Source organism: Macaca mulatta, chromosome 18 (genome assembly GCF_049350105.2).
Source record: "Macaca mulatta isolate MMU2019108-1 chromosome 18, T2T-MMU8v2.0, whole genome shotgun sequence".
Taxonomy (NCBI): Eukaryota; Metazoa; Chordata; class Mammalia; order Primates; family Cercopithecidae; genus Macaca; species Macaca mulatta.
Window position 1 is genome coordinate 60,533,328 of NC_133423.1, and position 15,440 is coordinate 60,548,767.

The 15,440-nt window shown below is 46.3% G+C and overlaps 2 pseudogenes across 1 annotated transcript; both read right to left on the reverse strand.

The window, feature by feature from the left end:
* Positions 1-8,148: 8,148 nt before the first annotated feature.
* LOC106994468 (epsin-2 pseudogene) lies at positions 8,149-11,960 on the reverse strand (annotated as a pseudogene).
* Positions 11,961-12,443: 483 nt separating this feature from the next.
* LOC706511 (6-phosphogluconate dehydrogenase, decarboxylating pseudogene) lies at positions 12,444-15,156 on the reverse strand (annotated as a pseudogene). The gene has a single exon (XR_012337.5). The product of XR_012337.5 is annotated as a 6-phosphogluconate dehydrogenase, decarboxylating pseudogene (transcript).
* Between the last annotated feature and the right edge of the window lie 284 nt (positions 15,157-15,440).

Genomic DNA, 15,440 nt, shown 5'->3' on the forward strand with positions numbered 1-15,440 from the left:
TACGCCTTGGAGGTGGGTAGCTCACACCGGTGGAAAATTTGGACTGAACGAGGTCTCACTAATAGCAAAGGCCAAGACCTTGTCCACGAGGAATTAATCACTCAAGTATTAGATAACCTCCAGCTGCCAGAAGAGACAGCTGTTGTTCATATCCCAGGACACCAAAAAGGTCTTTCTTTTGAAAGTCGAGGGAATAACCTTGCAGATCAAATAGCCAAACAAGCTGCCATTTCCTCTGAAACATCCATTTTTCACCTAATCCCTTATCTTCCTCCCCCGACCAGTCCCCATCTTCTCTTCCACTGAAAGGGAGAAATTAACGAAAATAGGGGCCAAAGAAAATTCAGAAGGGAATTGGGTGCTACCAGACCAAAGAAATGTTATCCAAACCCCTCATGAGAGAAGTCTTGTCTTACCTGCATCAAAATGGGACCTCAAGCTATGTGTGATGCAGTTCTCAGGGTTTATGGATGTATAGGAATTTATACTCTGGCAAGACAAGTTACAGATAGTTGCCTAATATGCAAAAAGACTAATAGGCCTGAGAAAACCACCCCTTGGGGGAAGAAGTCCAGGATTAAGACCATTCCAAAGTGTCCAAGTTGATTACACGGAAATGCCCACAATCGGTCGCCTACAGTACTTATTAGTGATAATAGATCACCTTACTCACTGGGTGGAAGCTATTCCCTTTTCAAGTGCAACTTAATAATGTAGTCAAAACATTGAAAATATTATACACAGGTATGGACTAACAGAAAATATTGATTCAGATAATGGGACTCATTTCACTGTGCATGTCATTAAGAAATTAACCCAAGCACTAGACATAACATGGGAATACCATACTCCCTGGCACCCACCCTCATTGGGAAAAGTGGAGAAAATGAAGAGTCACTTAACCAAATTAGTCTTAGAGACTCGGTTGCCATGAACTAGATGCCTTCCCATTGCCTTGTTAAGAATCTGAACTGCCCCTCAGAAAGATGTTGGTTTATCTCCTTATGAGATGCTATGTGGGTTGCCCTATTTATACTCCACTGCTGACATTGCTACGTTTGAAACAAAAGATTGGGTTCTCAGAAATTATATACTTGGTCTATCTTCCACTTTCTCTTCTCTCAAAACTAAAGGTCTTTTAGCACAGGCGCCATACCTAGAGTTCCCAGCACACCAGCATCAGCCTAGGGCTTACGTCCTCATCAAAAGTTGGAAAGAAGGAAAACTCGAACCAGCTTGGGACCCTACCTAGTGCTTCTAACCACCGAGACTACAGTCCAAATAGCAGAAAGAGGATGGACTCACGATACCCGAGTCAAGAAAGCGTTGCCACCTCCAGAGTCATGGGCCATTGTTCTGGAGAAGAGTCCTACCAAACTAAAGCTAATAAAAATTTAACCCTCCTATACCTCCTTTATCCCTTCCATACCCAATGACCACTTGGATGGTCTTCCACCCGACAGGGCATGAGCTGTATGGTAGCTCTCTTCCAAGACCCCACAGCCTGGGGTAATGAATTCTGCTGATCTCTCTTTCTCTGCTCTTCCATGAAGTCTGACACCCTGTGGGTCAGCCCCCAAGGGCCATCCAACCTCCGTTTCCTGATGCCAGTTTTACCTCGTGTCCCTCATGACAGGAAGAAAACTTAGCATTCCTTGGAGACCTAATGGGATGCAGTGATCTTAAGCCCTTCCAAGAGCTTACCAACCAGTCTGTCCTGTCCTTATTCCATCCCTAATAACACAGCCCCCAATGGAACAATTACAAAGGCATTATAAGGCCTTACCTCTTGCAATTGTTATAGGTGTACTTATTCTTAGATGCTGCATCATGCCCTGTATTCATGGATTAGTGCAGAGACTTATAGAAACAGCTGTCACCAAAACCTTTAATTCTCCCCCGCCTTACTCAGATAAACTTCTACTTTCAGAAAACCAAGCAGAACAGCAGAGTCAAGACATGCTAAAATGTTTGAAGAGGAAGAATTATGAAAATCAAAAGGGGGAAGTTGTTAGGAAACAGTGAGTTCCTCTTCAAAGATCCGTCGTCCTCTATTTTCAAAGCCTAACTTCCTTGCCCCCTTGCCCCTAGTTATGGTAAACAATTTCCAGTCATTCCCAATCTGTAACCCACATCTGTTCCTTATTTGGCATCCTTAGTTCTGAAACTGCTCTTCCCACTGCTGTAGCTCCCACCCTTCCTCCATTTTGAAGTAGCCAATCAGGATCAGCTCAGGTTGTGCAGTCTGACCCCAGCCAATGGGGACTGTACACAGTAGTAGGGCCTGACTGTGTTAGGGATAAAAACCTACTCCCTCCTTTGTTTTGTGTGCTCTCGCAGTGACCAAAAGAATAAGCAACACCCTTCCGCAGAAGCAAATTTGCCTTACTGAGAAATTCTTTATTTGAATGTTCATTTTCTTTGTGACTCCGAGCTCTTATTTCCAACACCGAGTAGCTGGGATTACAGGCATGTGCCACCGTGTCCAGCGAATTTTTGTATTTTTAGTAGAGAAGCGGTTTCACAATGATGGCAAGGCTGGTCTTGAACTCCTGACCTCAAGTGATCTCCCCACCTCGGCCTCCCAAAGTGCTGGGATTACAGGTGTAAGCCACTAAGCCCAGCCTGTTTGTTTAAGAGACAATGTCTTATTCTATCACCCAGGCTGTGGTATCATGGCACATTATAGCTCATTGCAGCCTCGAACTCCTGGGCCCAAGAAACCTCCCATCTCAGTCTCCTGAGTAGCTAGGACTATAGGTGCAAGCCATCACAACTGGTTAATTTAAATTTTTTTTTTTTTTTTTTTTTTCAGAGACAGGGTCTCACTATGTTGCCCATCGTGGTGGTGGACTCCTGGCCTCAAGTGATCCTCTTGTCTCAGCTTTCCAAAGCACTGGGATTCTAGGTGTGAGCCACAGTGCCTGGCCTTGTTCTGCAAGTTTTCTTAAAAACAAAAACAGGCCAGGCATGGTAGCTCACACCTGTAATCCCAGCACTTTGGGAGGCTGAGGTGGGTGCATCACAAGGTTAGGAGTTTGAGACCATCCTGGCCAATATGGTGAAACCCCGTCTCTACTAAAAATACAAACATTAACCGCGTGTGGCAGCAAGTGCCTGTAGTCCCAACTACTTGGGAGGCTGAGGCAGGAGAATCGCTTGAACCTGGGAGGCAGAGGTTGCAGTGAGCCGAGACTGAGCCACTGTACTCTAACCTGGGTGACAGAATGAGACTCTATCTCAATAAATAAATAAATAAATAAATAAATAAATAAATAAATTTAAAAAATAGAAAAGCCAGCATGTTTTGCTTGGTTAGATTTTTGTTTTTATTTTTTTACCTTTTTTTTTTTTTTTTTGAGACAGAGTCTCACTCTGTTGCCAGACTGGAGTGTAGTGGCATGATCTTGGCTCACTGCAACCTCCACTTCCTGGGTGAAGCAATTCTCCTGCCTCAGCCTCCCGAGTAGGTAGGACTACAGGTACCCGCCACCTTACCCAGCTCATATTTTTGTATTTTTAGTAGAGATGGGGTTTCACCATATTGGCCAGCATGGTCTAGATCTCTTGACTTCATGATTGGCCTCCGCCTCCCAAAGTGCTGGTATTACATGCATGAGCCACTGCACCCGGTGTCTTTTCTTTATTCTTTCTTTTGGTCTCATTCTGTTGGCCAGGCTAGAGTGCAGTAGCATGATTATACCTCACTGCAGCCTCGACTTCCTGGGCTCAAGCACTCCTCCCACTTCAGCTTCCTGAGTAGCTGGAACCACAGGTGCATGCCACCATGCCTGGCTAATTTTTAATTTTTTTGTAGAGAAGGGGGTCTTGCTATGTTGCTCAGGCTGGTCTTGATTCCTGGGCTCATGTGATTCTCCCACATTGGCCTCCTAAAGTGCTGGGATTACAGGCATGAGCCACCATTCCCAGCCTGGCTTCTCATTTAACATTCAGAAATACTTTTGGATTGCCAGCTACATACATTCCAATAGCTGTAAAACTTTTTTTCTTTAACTTCCTGTTTGTTAAATGACATATAAGAAGTACACTGTCAAGATGGTAGAGAACAGTTGCATTGTACTTCATACTGGTCAGATCTCATCTGGAACTGCATGTTCAATTCTAAGCATTGCATTTTTAGGGCAACACAGGCAAATAAAAATATTCTTATAGAAGAGAGGAAAATGGAGAGGGAGTTTAAAATCATACATAAAGGCATGTGCTAAAGAAGGTGTTCATTTTGGGCGGGGCATGGTGGCTTATCCCTGTAATCCCAGCACCTTGAGAGGCCAAGGCGGGTGGATCACGAGGTCAGGAGTTCAAGACCAGCCTGGCCAAGATAGTAAAACCTCATCTGTACTGGAAATATAAAAATTAGCCGGGCCTAGTGGCAGGTGCCTGTAATCCCAGCTATGCGGGAGGCTGAGGCAGAGAATTGCTTGAACCCAGGAGGCGGAGGTTTCAGAGAGCCGAGATCACACCACTGCATTCCAGCCTGGGCAACAGAACGAGACTCTGTCACCCCCATCCCCCCCCATAAAAAGGTGTGTAAGAGAAAGGCAGATGATCAGGGCACACAAAAGCTAACTAGCTCTCTTCAACTATGTCCAAAGAGATAGCATTCTCATTATATATCGCAATGGAAAGTAAAACCCAGAAAAAGGCTAGAAGTCATGAGAAGTCATGTTTCAACTCAATCTAAGATCTAGGTTTGGTCTTTGCTTTGGTATTCAATGACTTCTGGATTATCACCAGTAAACAGGCTTAGACTAGACTACCACATTGCTGGAATATTGTAACTTTTTTTGAGACAGAGTCTCACTCTGTCACCCAGACTGGAGTGCAATGGCACAATCTCGGCTCACTGCAACCTTTGCCTCCTGGGTTCAAGCGATTCTCCCACCTCAGCCTTCCAAGTAGCTGGGACTACAGGTGCCCGCCACCACACCTGGCTAATTTTTGTATTTTTAATAGAGACAGGGTTTCACCATATTGGCCAGGCTGGTCTCGAACTCCTGACCTCAAGTGATCCACCCACCTCAGCCTCCCAAAGTGCTGGGATTACAGGGGTGAGCCACCGCGCCTGGCATGTAACTTTTAATTCTATTTTGAATGTTAGATTTTATGTTCCTTCTTGATCTTTAGTCAATGTGGAACTCAGAATCTGATGAAAACTTAGGCCACAAATTGTAATTCTACAATACATTTGAAAAACTTTAGCTTATATAATTTGACATAAACCTAGGTATTTTTTTGAAACCCTGTTACTCACTGCTCTTAACTAATTGCAGAGTTGTGCCTGATCTCATTCCTATTTCTAATGTATATTTCCAAGGATAAATAGTGTAAAATATCTCATGAACTCAAGGACAGAGTTTGGAAATATGGATTACTTACAGAGCCAGAAATATAGCTTTTCAGCTTTTTAAAAATTGAAACTTCAAGAGTATTTTTTTAAAAAAATAGATTGAGTTCAACCTGTCCTGCAATTTTCTGGAAGAAAACCTGCTATCAGTTTTCAGAGAATCATTCTGGGAAGTGCTCTCTGACATTCAGAAGTAGGGTGGAAATCATATCCTATGTATATCGCATCCAGTGGATGGACAGAGTGCCTCTAGAAGGTATTACTCATGGGTGCACTGCTCTGAGGGGTGAGTGTGAGGGTCACAGGATCCAGACAATGCATACGTTGGGGGGCGGGGCAGGCAGGGAGGAGAGAAGTAGGAGGATGCAGATCAGCAGGAGAGGGGGAGGACTGGCAGGTGTCACAGAAAGTGGTGGTTAGAACCTTCAGCAGAGCAGCTGAGATTGTGCAAAGATGCATGCATGCAAGGAAACTGTGGAAAAAGCAAGTCTCTTTCCCTTTCCAGATGGATACCTAGATGGATGAAAGGAGAATTGTATAATCAGATTTCAATCCATTGATGTTGAAAATGGAGACACAGATTCTGATGAGGGTAATAACACTTCTTTATGTCTCAATGCTATCTTATATTTTTCAAAATTCTTTCACATTTTATGGGACCAAACAGAACATTGTAGAAATGTTAATATTTTCTTGAATTTTTTGAAGCCCCAAACTTGCTTGCTGACTGCCAAATTCAGAGTATCAAATTTCATTAAAGGTCAGTGAATTTAGTGGGTGTCTGTGATGTTGTCTGCATTTTACTCCTGCAATAACTAATACAAAGATCATGTTCCCAACCTTACATTCTAGCCTACTGTGTAGTTTGGAAGGCTAGACTTAGTAGTTCTGTGGTGCAGAATATTGTCCAAAGAGAGTTTGGTCAGGACACTCACTCAAATGCTTAAAAGCATGAAGGGTCTAGGATGCATTTTATATATTTATTCTGGTTTATTCTAGTAAACTTTATGTTAATGTAGTTTTAGGTCTTGTGCCAGTGATTCCTCAAACTAAAGCAGAAATGTTGAGTATTATTTTTCAAATTAATAATAGCCTTTTTTTTTTTTTTTTCAAGACAGAGTTTCACTCTTGTCACCCTAGCTGGAGTGCAATGGCACAATCTCGGCTCACTGCAACCTCCACCTCCCGGGTTCAAGCGATTCTCTTGCCTCAGCCTCCTAAGTAGCTGGGATTACAGGCGCCCGCCACCATGACTGGCTAATTTTTCTATCTTTAGTAGAGACGGGGTTTCACCATGTTGGTCAGGTTTGTCTCGAACTCCTGACCTCGTGATCTGCCCACCTCGGTCTCCCAAAGTGCTGGGATTATAGGCATGAGCCTCTGCACCCAGCCCCAAAATATTCTTATAGAAGAGGGGGAAAATGGAAAGGGAGTTTAAAATCATACATAAAGGAATGTGCTAAAGAAGGTGTGTATTTTTGGACAAGAGAAGGGCAGATGATCAGGGCACACAAAAGCTGGCTAGCTGTCTTCAACTATGTCCAAAGAGCTAGCATTCTCATTATATATCACTATGGATATATATTGATGGCCACAAATTAAGCCTTGTAACGTAAGGTCTTTCTCTGAAAATGCCAACTCTATTATTTCTCAAATACATATTAAGAATTATATTCAGACCCACTTAACAAGTGTTAATTGAGGATACAGCCAGAATACTAGTTATGACATTACGAAGCATTGTGGCAACAGAAGGGATATAGTATATAATGGATAAGAGTATGGAGTTGGCCAGGTGCCATGGCTCACACTTGCAATCCCAATACTCTGCAAGGCTGAGGTGAATGGGTTGCTTGAGCCCCTGAGTTTGAGACCAGCCTGGGCAACATGGTGAAACCCCGTCTCTACTAAAAAATACAATAGCTGCGGTGGTGGTGTGTGCCTGTATTCCCAGCTACTTGGAAGGCTGAGGTGGGAGGATCGTGTGAGCTCAGAATGTTGAGGCTGCAGTGAGCTGAGACTGTGCCACTGCACTCCAGCCTGAAAGACAGAGTGAGACCCTATCTCAAAAAAAAAAAAAAAAGTAACAGTAGGGAGTCAAGCCATACTGTTTAAATTCTATGTCTGCCCCTTACTACATGGGATTTCTGAGGGAAGTCAATTAATTTTGTGCCTTTGTTTCCTCAGTTGTGAATAATAAGATCTACCTCTGAGAACTGTTGTGAAGTTTCAATGAATCAATACATGTAGAACACTTTGATATTGCGTGGCTTTAGGTAAATACTCTGTAAATGGTAGCTATCATTATTCAAGGATGTCTACTTGGAGTTCTAAGAATTAAGCAAAAGTCTTCTTTTTTTTTTGAGACAGAGTTTTTGCCTTGTTGCCCAGGCTGGAGTACAATGGTGCAATCTCCATTCACTGCAACCTCTGCTTCCTGGGTTAAGCAATTCTCCTGCCTCAGCCTCCCAAGTGGCTGGGATTATAGGTGCATGCCACCACACCCAGCCAATGTTTGTATTTTTAGTAGAAATGAGGTTTCACCACGTTGGCCAGGCTGGTCTCGTACTCCAGACCTCAGGTAATCCACCTGCCTTGGCCTCCCAAGGTGCTAGGATTACAGGTGTGAGCCACCACGCCCCACCAAGTTTTCTTAACTTACCACAGAGTTTGAAGAACAGGAGAAGAATATTAGAACCTTAGACCTTTTTAGAAAGTATGCTTCTTGCTGTTTTCAAAATTTTATTTATTTATTTATTTATTATTTTTTTCAGTCAGTGGAAAGACATTTAATTTGAAATTAAAGAAACAAGATTATTGGCCGGGCGCGGTGGCTCAAGCCTGTAATCCCAGCACTTTGGGAGGCCGAGGCGGGTGGATCATGAGGTCAGGAGATCGAGACCATCCTGGCTAACATGATGAAACCCCGTCTCTACTAAAAATACAAAAAAAAAAAAACTAGCCGGGCGTGGTGGCGGGCGCCTGTAGTCCCAGCTACTTGGAGGCTGAGGCGGGAGAATGGCGTGAACCCGGGAGGTGGAGCTTGCAGTGAGCCGATATCGTGCCACTGCACTCCAGCCTGGGCGACAGAGCGAGACTCCGTCTAAAAAAAAAAAAGGAACAAGATTATCAGCCAGGTGTGGTGGCTCACATCTGTAATCCCAGCACTTTGGGAGGCCGAGGCAGGCAGATCATGAGGTCAGGAGTTCGAGACCAGCCTAGCCAACATGGTGAAACTCCATCTCTACTAAAAATATGAAGAATAGCTGGGCATGGCGTCGGGCGCCCGTAATCCCAGCTGCTCAGGAGGCTGAGGCAGGAGAATCATTTGAATCTGTGAGGCGGAGTTTGCAGTGAGCCAAGATTGTGCCACTGCACTCCAGCTTAGGCAAAAGGGCGAGACTCTGTCTCAAAACAAAAAACAAACAAACAAAGAACAAGATAACCAAGAAAGAGCATTTGTTTCCTCCTGTCTACCAGAGTCAACTCCCCATCGGATGTGCAGCAGGACAACCCTTGCTGCCAGACCCACTCTGAGGAGGAAGCAGACAAGACCTGCCTCTGCCCACCTTCTGCCCAGATGTACAGAATGAGACCCACAGAGCAGCAAAGGGCCTTACAGACCCCTGAACCAGTGCAGCCAAGGGGCTAAAAGTCCCTTCATAACCAAAACTCAACCCAGACCAAGGACAATTTGCCTGGGCTGCCAAAGGCTCAGTACTGAGGACAGATTCAAGCTCTGTGGGGGCCACCGCTCCCTAAGCCCAGGGACACCCATCCCACCTGTCACCCATTGCTGCTGCTCTGGCAAAGGGTGAGAAGCACTTCCATTACTCACAGCCATGGTAGGAGCCTGGGGACCCCCGGCCTTGCCATACTCCTGCTCCAAGTGGCTGGTGGAGAGGTTGGGCTGGCTGGAGCCTCGCCCAAAGGTGATCTGGTTGCTGCCCATGCCAGTGGCAACCTGGGCCATGTGCTCTTTGGTTTTGAGAGCCTGGGCCCTCTCAGCCTTCAGCCATTCCTCATCTTTGAGGAGGGTCACCAGTTGCTTTGACTTCTCATGCACGTTGATGCCCTGGTCCTTGCCATCTTGGTCAATGTACTGGAAGTCCTTCAGGGTCTGGATGGTAAAGATGTTCTCACAGTACTCCTGGGCCACACACTCGGAGCTGTCTTGATGAGGTAGTCCAGCAGCAGCAGCTCCTTGTGCACATGCTGCCAGTTCTTGCTATGGTCATTGAGCCGCTTCCACACCATGCTCATGATCTCCGAGAAGGCCACCATGTTGTAGGTCAGGTTCGCAATCTTGGTCATCAGAGAGCTGGACGGGCCCCATGGGTCATTGGAGGTGGCTTCCCAAACTTTGTTTTCTGCCTCTGAGTAATTGTTCACAATGTTTTTCATCTGCTATCTGATAAAGTCATCATTCTTCTTCGTTACACATTTAAAGCCCTTCAAAGAGAGAAACTTTCCTATCCTTGGTAAGTGCACACCCTGTGAAGGTTCACTTTCCATAATTGAGCTGGAGCAAGATCCCTGAATGGTCATTTCCTCCTTTGGAGCCTCAGATCCAAAAAGCTGGAAGCCATGACCAGGCTACAGTGAAGTCCATGTCTGTTACATGAGGCTCCGGCCAAGTTTGGTAACCTCCATCTGCCTCATCACCAGTGAATACCTAGTACTAGCACTGTGCCCGACACAGAAATGAACACTAAAATCCTTGGAATCTCCACAGTGATGTCTTTTTGCCTGTGAATGATTGACGGAGGGCTGGCAGCCCCTAGGCAGCTTCAGGATGAGGCTGGTCACCAGAAAGACCAAGGCAGGATCAGTCCCGGGAGGGGACTGAAGGTTAAGTTGATCACCAATGGCCAATCATTTAGTCGATCGTGTCTCCATAACGAAACCTCCATAAAAACACAAAAGGACAGGTTCAGGAAGCTTCTGGACACATGAAGGTTCCTGGAGGGTGGCACCTAGGTATGGCATGGAAGCTCTGCATTTCTTCTCCCATACCTGGTCTATGTGTCTCTTCATTTGTATGCCTTGCAGTATCCTCTGCTCCTCCAGGCTGTTGTGGGTGTGCCACCAGCGCTGGGGAGGCGGAAGCTACCGGAGCCCGTGGAGCCATGGCCGCCGCATCTGGCTCTGTTTTCAGAATTTTAAATCAATGGACAAAAGTAAATATAATATTTAGATATGTATCATCTTTTTTTAAAAAAATTGGAGAATTTAGATATATGTAGATTAAGGGAGTTGCCCAAGGAATGAATGAGGAAGACTGGCATAGGGATTCCGTCTTCTGATAGTCTGATAATCTCTACAGCATTGCTTACACATGTAAACCATAATCTTCAAGCAAAAGTAAATACCCAGAGCTTACTTTGGGTTACATATATCATTAATACTTTTGTGCCCTTTGGTGTCTTTATAAACATAGTTTTAAATGAAAAGTGATTGATATGGTTTGGATGTGTTCCAACCCAAATATCATCTTGAATTATGGTTTCCATAATCGCCACGTGTGTGGGCGGGACCAGGTGGAGATAAATGACTCATGGGGATGGTTTCCCTCATCCTGTTCTCCTGATAGGAAGTCAGTTCTCACGAGATCTGATGATTTTATAAGTGGCTTCCTCCTTCTCCTTTCTGCTGCCATGTAAAGAAGCACATGTTTGCTTCCCCTTCCACCATGATTTTAAGTTTCCTGAGACCTCCCCAGCCCTGTGGAACTGTGAGTCAATTAAACTTCTTTCCTTTATGGATTACTCAGTCTAAGGTACGTCTTTATTAACAGTGTGACGGCCGGGCGCGGTGGCTCAAGCCTGTAATCCCAGCACTTTGGGAGGCCGAGACGGGCGGATCACGAGGTCAGGAGATCGAGACCATCCTGGCTGACACGGTGAAACCCCGTCTCTACTAAAAAATACAAAAAAACTAGCCGGGTGAGGTGGCGGGCGCCTGTAGTCCCAGCTACTTGGGAGGCTGAGGCAGGAGAATGGCATGAACCCGGGAGGCGGAGCTTGCAGTGAGCCAAGATCACGCCACTGCACTCCAGCCTGGGCGGCAGAGCGAGACTCTGTCTCAAAAAAAAAAAAAAAAAAAAAAAAACAGTGTGAGAACGGACTAATACAGTGAGTTAAGTCCAAGGTGAATTTATCTAGTGAATTGAGTCATTTTACCTCTCATTTGCCTTTCTGTGCCAGCAACTTTAAGAGGATCCATACCCAGGCAGGGTAGAATAATTAAACTGGGAAAAGGAAACCATATAATTCAAGCCAAATGACCTGTTTTGGCCTGAACTATCCAAATAACTATAACTAAATTGGTTGTTCTTTGGTTGTTGTTGTTTCTTTGTTTTTTTTTTGGTTTTTTTTTTTTGAGTCGAAGTCTCACTGTCACCCAGGCTGCAGTACAGTGGCGCCATCTCAGCTCACTGCAACCTCTGCCTCCTGGGTTCAAGCGATTCTCCTGCCTCAGCTTCCTAAGTAAGCTGGGATTATAGAATGTGCCACAATGCCTGGTTAATTTTTTTTTTTGTTTTTTTGAGACAGAGTTTAGCTCTTGTTGCCCAGGCTGGAGTGCAATGGCACAATCTCAGCTCACTGCAACCTCTGCCTCCTGGGTTCAAGCAATTCTCCTGCCTCAGCCTCCCAAGTAGCTGGGATTACAGGCATGTGCCACCACACCTGGCTAATTTTGTATTTTCAGTAGAGATGGGGTTTCTCCATGTTGGTCACGCTGGTCTCGAACTCCCGATCTTGTGTGATCCGCCCACCTTGGTCTCCTAAAAGTGCTGGGATTACACGTGTGAGCCACCACGCCCAGCCTTATTATTTTGAGATGGAGTCTCAATCTGTTGCCCAGCCTGGAGTGCAGTGGTGCAATCTCGGCTCACTTGCAACCTCCGCATCCCAGGTTCAAGCGATTCTCCTGCCTCAGCCTCCCGAGTAGCTGGGACTACAGGCACCCACCACCCGCCTGGCTAATTTTTGTATTTTTAGTAGACACGGGGTTTCACCATATTGGCCAGGCTGGTCTCAAACTCCTGACCTTCTGATCTGCCCATCTTGGCCTGCCAAAGTGCTGGGATTACAGGCGTGAGCCACCATGTCCAGCCTAATATGTGTATTTTTCCCATCCAAGTACTAACCAGGCCCGACCCTGCTTAGCTTCCGAGATCGGACGAGATCAGGCGCGTTCAGGGTGGTATGGCCATAGACAATATGTGTATTTTTTAGCAGAGACAGGGTTTCACCATGTTGGCCAGGCTGGTCTCAAACTCCTGACCTCAAGTGATCTGCCCACCTTGGCCTCCCACAGTGCTGGGATTACAGGCGTGAGCCACCACACCTGGCCTTTTTCATTTTATTTTTAAGTTTACTTATTTTTGAAACTAGAGGGTCAGCAATAAAAGTGGATAAAGAAAGAACTAAATTATCCAAACTACCTCAATTGTCTACCCAGGGACGGTCAGTGTTGATCTTTATTTTTTTATCCGTCTGATGTAGCTTTTATTGAGTAAAGGAAAAAGGGAATTCAGCCACATGAGACAGAGGTTGCAACTGATCAGAGCGCACAAACACCCTTCCTGTCTGTGTGATGGCAACCCCACCAGCACATGGGGCACAAGGAAGCCACTGCTGCAAGGAGGTGGTTCCCACTCCCACACACAGGAACAGCTCCTGGTCAGTCCCAAGAGGCAAGGACAGAGGGCACGGTGGCTCTCACAGAGTTACTTTACAAATAAACTGTGTGCCTTCCTCAGGAGTCTCTTACAACACTTTTAAAAAAGATCTGGGCCGGGCGTGGTGGCTCACACCTGTAATCCCAGCACTTTGGGAGGCCAAGGCGGGTGGATCACCTGAGGTCAGGAGTTCAAGACCAGCCTGGCCAACATGGCGAAACCCCATCTCTACTAAAAATACAAACATTAGTGGAGTGCAGTGGCATGTGCCTGTAGTCCTAGCTACTCGGGAGGCTGAGGCAGGAGAATCGCTTGAACCTGGGAGGCAGAGGTTGCAGTGAGCCAAGATCGCGCCACTGCACTCCAGCCTGGGTGACAGAGCGAGACTCCGTCTCAAAAAAAAAAAAAAGATCTGAACAGAAAATAGGGCAAAGGGCCAGCTGTCAGTGCCATGAGGCACATGGAATGTCCTGGTCTGTGGAATCGTGGAGGGTGACAGCAGCAGCATCTTCAGGTATTGTATGACGAGGATGACACATTGCCACCGTGGCCTGTCCAGTTGGTGTGGATAAACTGCCCTGGTTTGGCCAAGAGTTCACAGGTGTGAGCCCCGAAGTAATCCCGCTGAGCCTGGATGAGGTTGGCTGGAAGCATCTCGTGTCTGTACTTGTCATAGAAGAAGAGGACAGTGGTAAAACAGGGCATGGGAATGCCAGCCTGGACCCCAGTGCTGACTGCCTGCCACCAGAAGCCCTGGCAGTTTTCAACAGCTGACTTAAAGCTGTCAGTAGGAGGTTCTGAAGTTCTGGGTTTTGATCAAACGCACCCTTTATCTTTCCTAGGAATACACTTTTGATGTTGTAGCCCCCTCTCCACATCAGGGCAATGCCACCATAATTGAGGGTTCAGCCAAAGTAGGTAGTGCTGCCTTAGCAACATAAAGCCTTGAGCATAAGAGATGATCTTGGAAGTGTAGAGGGCCTTCCAAATGTCCTCCAGGAATGATTTCTTATCACCATCAAACTGGAACTTTTGGGGACCCTTCAGCTTTTTGCTAGCTTGAATTCTCTCATTCTTCAGAGATGACAGGCACTGAGCAAAGACAGCTTCTCCAATGAGGGTGACGGGTACACCGTACTCCAGGGCGGAGATGGTGGTCCACTTCCCCATGCCCTTCTGCCCCGCACTGTCCCTGATCTTTGGCAGCAAGCGTTTGCCATCAGCATCTTGGAACTTGAGAATATTGGCTGTGATTTCAATCAGGAATGAGTCTAGCTCTGTCTTATTCCAATCCTCAAAGGCCTGGGCCATCGTGTCCCACGCCATGCCCAGCACGTCTTTCATCAGGTGGTATGCCTCACAGATCAGCAGCACGTCCCCGTACTCTATCCCGTTGTGCACCATCTTCACGAAGTGGCCTGCTGCCTCATCTCCCACCCAGTCACAGCAGGGCTCTCCAGTTCCTACTTTTGCAGCAATGCCTTGGCAGATGGTCTTGATGTGGGGCCACGCTTCTTCGTTCCCTCCTGGCATGAGCGATGGGCCATACCGGGCCCCTTTCTCTCCACCACTGACTCCGCTCCCCACAAATAAAATTCCCTTGGCCTTGAGGTCTTGGCACCGTCTTGTGGTGTCCCTATATTCAGAATCTCCTCCATCAATGATGATGTCACCAGTGTCCAACAATGGTACCAGTTTTTTGATGAAATCATCCCCAGCTTGCCTGGCCTTCACCAGGAGGATGATCTGCCAGGGCTTCTTCAGCTTGGAGACCATCTCTTTCAGGGACTGGGCACCCACCACTTTGGTTCCCTTTGCTTCACTGGCCAAGAAATCATCCACTTTGGAGACAGTCGTATTAAAAGCACAGACCACAAAACTGTGGTCATTCATGTTCAGAATTAAGTTCTGGTCCATGACTGCCAATCAGATCAGCATGATGTCAGCTTGGGCCGTGGTGGTGGACAGAGCAGAACCGAAGAGCGGCGAGGCACGGAGGACGAGTCTGATCTTTAAAATTGATAATAGGAAGTGCTGTGAAGTCATTTTACCCAAAAAGAAGAACCCTAGGCCGAGTGTGGTGACTCATGCCTGTAATTCCAGCACGATGGGAGGCTAAGGTGGGAGGAGTGCTTGAGCCTAGAGGTTTGAGACCAGGCCACACAACATAAGGAGACCCTGTCTCTCCAAAAAAAAAGGAAGGAAGGAAAGAAGGGAGGAAGGGAGGAAGGGAGGGAGGGAGGGAGGAAAAATGGAAAAACTAAGGTGGGAGGATCACTTGAGCCTGGGAGGTTTAAGCGCAATAAGCTGTGATTGTGCCACTGCACTCCAGGCTGGGTGATAGAGCGAGACCCTGTTTCAAAAAAAAAAAAAAAAAAAAAAGAGCCG